The sequence below is a fragment of the Rosa rugosa genome, chromosome 2, assembly GCF_958449725.1.
Source record: "Rosa rugosa chromosome 2, drRosRugo1.1, whole genome shotgun sequence".
NCBI lineage: Eukaryota > Viridiplantae > Streptophyta > Magnoliopsida > Rosales > Rosaceae > Rosa > Rosa rugosa.
The window spans coordinates 28,612,182-28,617,761 of NC_084821.1; the positions used below are offsets into that span (position 1 = coordinate 28,612,182).

Consider the following 5,580-nt stretch of genomic DNA (forward strand, 5'->3'; position numbering starts at 1 on the left):
GGAATTATGATGCAATCCCATCCGTCCAATGATGAAGGGTATGATCGACAAAAGACAACCAATGCTCCCCTATAAATAGGCAACGTCCAGAATAGAATTGGTATCACTTCCCGGCCTATCACTTCCTGGCCAAAAGCTATTCCAAGACTTTGCCCAATTCACTTCTCAAACCTCCAACACTTACACGACCGTGACCACCATCCATCCATCAATCTACGAAGTTCTTAGGCGCTGAGTCAAGGACGCTCCACCACCATAGCAGAGACGAGTTCATCACCTTGTTGCCAAGCCGCTGAGGAAAGCTTCAAAGTGTAACTATGACTCTACTTAGAATTGTTGTTTCGGTTTTGTGTGTTTGGATTTGCGAGTTGTGTAATTGGAGACATGAAATTTTCAGAATATTTTTATTAATATTTTTGAGATTTTCAGTTTATTATTAAGTTAATTTCCAGAATTCTTGTATGATGCATGTTACAATCTTGTGCCCTTTTACGTGTTTAGGTAATTTTCAGAGTTAGGTTCATAAGTTTGCATGCTAGAATAATGGTGAGAGTTCTTGTGTGTTTGCTTAATTTGCCAAGAGTAATTATTATTTGTTAAGGCGCTGAGTTAAACAAGTAGTAATTAATTCTAACGGGTGGTAAAAATCATGTCTTAATGATTAAACGATTCTGGAAATTACGTGTCAAATTCTATGTGTAATGGTTAATTTGCACGTGTGAGTTGATTCGAGGGTTAGATAATACTACTACTTAAGAGAACTACGCTGAGTGTTTTCAAAAATTAGTAGTATTAGGCTTGGTAAGGACTTTTCCGATCCAAGCCTACATTAGAACGAATCAGATAAATGGATTGATCCGCTGAGGCTTTTCATTTGGGCTCTTATCTATGCATTCAAGATGGGCACAGTTTTGTAGCATGTTGAAATGAATTTCTGAGTGGTATTGGTCTAGGTTAGGGAAGTCGATCATTGTATATAGGTTTATTTGTTTCGTTTTTTTATTTTACGTAGATTAGGAACCAAATCTCAAAACCCCCATTTTATTCTTTTATTTGTTAATTGACCTTTTGTGTAGGTGTACCCTACAATCCCCGGACTGAACGATCCCTGCTTATCCTATACTGACAACTACATTTTGCAGGGTTAAATTGTGAGGCTATTTTAGCCGCATCAATTTTTGGCGCCGTTGCCGGGGATTGTTAAAATCCCTAGTACTTAAAGTGTCATTGATTTTGTTGTTTATATAGAATGCATGCTCAATTTTTGTACTATACTTGTGGAATGGTGACAAATTGCGATTTATGTTAGGCCAAGCTATAATTGTGATTTAGTTTAAGTTTTATGAGTTTTACAAAATTTAGCATGTCTTTTATAATTGTTGTACAATTTGTAGAAGTTTTTAAGCATGTTGTAAATTGTATATTGTAAATTGTAGAATGAGTTTTTTTTTTTTTAAGCACGTTGTAAATTGTATGTGTTTCACTGAGATTAATATACTTAATTGTTGTAAATTGTATGTTGTCATGAATTTAGTTAAATACTTAATTGTTGTAAGTGTGTACAATCGTATGAGTAGACAAGGGCCCTTTTGTTAATATTGGCCTTAACCCTTCATTAGTACCTTCCTAAGGTCTCTTGAGGTTGAGGGCGGCTTTTATTAGCACTTGGAGAACGGTCTAACACATAAGTTAATTTCCCAGCTGAGTAAGGGGCGCATGCGGATGGTGTCTTAGATTGGGACTCTGGGTGATGGGTTCAATTGGATCTCAGAGATACTATAGAATGAGCGTAAACCACTATGTGGGAGTAGCCGATAGGGGCGTAAACCTCAATGAGGGAGTAGCCTCCGTAGTATCACCAAAATGAGTCCTCCCTCTCACTTACCTCTTAATCTGGCCATCCAGCCTTCTGAAACAAAGGAAAGAGACTTATGTCTAGGCGACTATCCCTATATCGTATCTCACCAATAGTAGTGGTTTCTATTGGGCTCGACTTACAACTTGGAATCAATTGAGATATTAACTAAGTTTATAACAAACTTAAAAAAAAAAAAAATAATAATAATAAAAAAAAAAAAAAAAATTGTTGTGTGGCATGCTTAAGGTATATTGGATCCTCTGTTCCAGTATCTAAGTATGTAAATGTAAATGTAACTTAGAAAGTTAAGGCATACTGTTTGTATCCGAATCTTGTATATGCTACTAACACTTGACCCAATGAATGAGCACGTGTGAACAAGGAGAAGAGTCCAGGCTGAAGGACTATAAATATCAAGCGCTGCATGGGAGGCAACCCATTTCAACCGAAGCTGTGGAGGAGCCATCAACGAGAGTTTGACATTTCTATCCCTTCACTAGCTTAGGTTGAATTGTACTTGTGTCTTTGTTTGTTTGTTTATTTTACCCTTCTCCCTTATTTTCGTAGCCCCCCATATTTAGGGTCTATATACCATATTTCTTGCCTACATTGAGGACAATGTAGATTCTAAGTGTGGAGTGGGTTTACACCTTTATTTTAGTTTTTAAAAAAAAAAATGTTGGTTTTATAGAGTCTTTTTGTTTGTTTGAGTCTTAGGATGCTGTTGCGACCCGGAGACCGGATTACCACAGCGCCGCCTCCCCAAGGAACCCTACTCCCGCGACACTTGGAGCAAGTGTTTTGGGCCTAGAATTCCTCAAAGAGACAAGGCCTTTAGGTTGGAAAGCAAGAAATCTATAAGCCTGAAATTCTTGGGCTTGTATAGTGGGCTTGGCTCGTAATCACAAGATTACGAACTAGGCGAATAAGAGGAAAGGAAGGTGGTGTTGAGTTGAGTTTTAGAACCTATGTCAATTTTTAGTTCTTAGCCCCAAGTTTGCATTAAGTTCATTAAATGGTAATTTATGTGAGTCTTCTAGGTCTAGCCCACTAGGACCTAAATTCAAATGGAGGTTCTAACCCTAGGGTTCCACTTTGGTGGTAAGCAAGCACACACATCATCAACCATACATAATGTTACAAAACTTTAGTGAAATCAAGCAAGCCGAAAAGAAATAAACTTTAAATAGAGTAAAACAAATTGTGTCCTCCAAGGATTATCCTCCGTGCCCAAGCTTCAACAACAACAGCCTGCAAAACAAACTAAAGTAGGGGTTAGGCTCCTACATCCAGTCATTGCCCATGCCCGCCCCCATATCTAAGTTTAAAAACATGAGTTATTGTTTTGAATAAAAGAAGTAGATAAAACCGGTTTGCGCTTCCACGTGATCGTCACCACGTAACTACAATCCCACGGCAATTGATCATCTTTCACACTTCCATCACAACCGTCCATCTAGCCAATCACTTTCCGGAATTCATTAATCACAAGGCTAGAGACAAAGGGGAGATAACAAGGGCATGGTGCACACTGCCCACCACCGGTGGCTCAAGGAGGAACTGACCTCTCCTTACGTCCCCATCAATTGCCAACACATCAATCCAATCCACGCAAACCATTTCAATTGTAAAACAGATAATTTCCAAAAACCATGCAAGAGGCCTCATATAAAACATTGTATATGCAAGAAAAGCATAGATAGAGTTAAAGGCATCCCCTACCTGGAACTCGAGCTTTCTCTTGCAGCACTTGGCCTCAATGCAACCTTGTAGCAACCACCACTTCACAAGATTCCACCACGATGTCAAGCCTAGATCAATAAGCGGCATTAATAACGATAAACTAGGCTAGCTATTCACACGCAATACTCTCCAAAGAGAACCTTTCCTTTAACCTAATTGACTAGCTAATAACCAGACCATTTGGGCACTAAGGGAGAGTTGGTTTTTCAGGAAAAAGTGGCAGAAACACCTTTCAAAGATAAGTTGTCAAAAGCTGGAAACAGAGTATAAGTAAGAACTGTTAAGGGCCAAGGAAAAGTGTTCAAAGCACTTGAGATAAATTCTTGAGAAATTTTGAAAGAAGGATGGCTTGTCAACCAACTCAGTACGATTGAAATGGCTATTGAATTTCAAGTGAAACCAAACAAAGAGTAAAGGTTTTAAAGGCTGAAGTAAAACAATGTGCAGATTCTTTCCAGAAATACAAGCTTCTGTCCCCCTATTTCAAAATTGCATAACTAATTCCAGAAAAATGCTTTTGGGGTGATTCAAATTCTGGAACGTTCATATATTTGTCTAATATATTTCTCTAGAAGAAACTGACCCCAAATTCTCAACGGTTTAGCTCCAGTTTTGAAATGAATGCAACTGGGTCAGATTTTACTGAAAACTGAAAATCTGCAGAAACTGGTTCTTTTGTGTAAAGCTCTTTTGGTACCCAAAATGGCTGGTTAAGTAGACTCTAAGACACCTACAAAAAGTATCTAAAGCTTCTAAAGGCTTAAAGTCTCAGTCACCCTTCAATACTATAAGGGGAAGGTCTTGTAGCTCACTAACATGATGTTTTGAAGACATGGTGTTTGGACAACAGTAACACAAATAAACTCTTTGATCAAGCATGATTTCAATGTTCAAAATAACCATGGTTTAGCATACCCCCAACACATCAGAAAGAATGAAAGGTTCTAAGCTAAAACAACAAGGTTCCCACCACAATAGTGACAAGTTGTAATCTGCAAGAGTTTGTAACAACAACCAAAAATACATAGTGTTAAGGAAAGGATGATACTCACCAAAAACTAACAAAAAAAAGATGAGCTTCTCTTGAGGATTTCAACAGGAAAGAGAGCTGAAGGAGCTGATTGGATCGAGTCTAGCCACAGGCCAAGAAGTTTGCTCAGTCTCGAACATGCAAAGTGAAACAGAGACTGCTCAATATGTAAATGAGGTGTTTTGAACGTATTGAGTCTAAAATCGAGGAAACAAAGGGGAACTTGATGGTTTAAGAATCTTACCAACTGTTGGTATCAGTCTCAAGCAAGGTGTTGGGGATTCGGGTAGAGCAAGAGAGGAAGTTTAAGCAGAAATCCGGAACAGGCGTGCTCCGGAACAGCTTCCGCTTCGAGGGGTGTACAGGTCTCAAATCAATTCCGATGGAGCTGATATTTGGAGACTAGATAGAGAAGACATAGGCGAACAACTTTGATGAAGAAAGTTTTTTCATCGGAGGTCTCTAACTAGGTGTTTTTGGGCTCGTAAACGGACTGATGTGTCCAGGGACGAGAGGAAAGTTGAGAAGAGATGGGTGAATGACGATTTATGGCCTGGGTTCTCTCTTTTGAAGGTCTGAGATGATGTTCTTGGAGGAGTTGCCCTTTGCATGATGGAAACGTGGAGGGGAAGAGCTGAACGAGGCTCCCTTTCTCTCTGTCCAACTCTGACGTGAACAAGGAAAGAGGAAAAGCTGAGTTTTGCGTGTGAAGGAGAAGGCTCAGCTTTGGGCAGATAAATTTGGGGTAAAAGAATAAGGTGGTAAAAACCCAAAATGATGGGGAAAATAAAAGTAAAATAAGTAAATACAAGAAAACTCAAATTAAAGTGTTGACAATGCTAAATAAGGATCGGGTCTCACAAAACTTATTTTTAGATAGAAAAAATGGCAAGGCAAGTTTTGTCGGAGTTTTGCTCGAGTTTGAAAAACATAAGGAGTAAATAAATTG

At 38.8% G+C, this 5,580-nt stretch overlaps 1 long non-coding RNA gene across 3 annotated transcripts; it reads right to left on the reverse strand.

The window, feature by feature from the left end:
* Positions 1-2,744: 2,744 nt before the first annotated feature.
* LOC133728063 (uncharacterized) lies at positions 2,745-5,580 on the reverse strand. 3 transcript variants are annotated; one of them, XR_009855593.1, is made up of 4 exons: positions 4,876-5,580; positions 4,654-4,762; positions 3,581-3,669; positions 2,745-3,428 (listed from the first exon to the last, which is right to left on the reverse strand). It is a non-coding gene; the product is annotated as an uncharacterized LOC133728063 (long non-coding RNA). The 3 variants fall into 3 exon arrangements; XR_009855592.1 differs by having other exon boundaries at positions 4,654-4,788; positions 4,876-5,578; XR_009855594.1 differs by having other exon boundaries at positions 2,746-3,428; positions 4,654-4,733.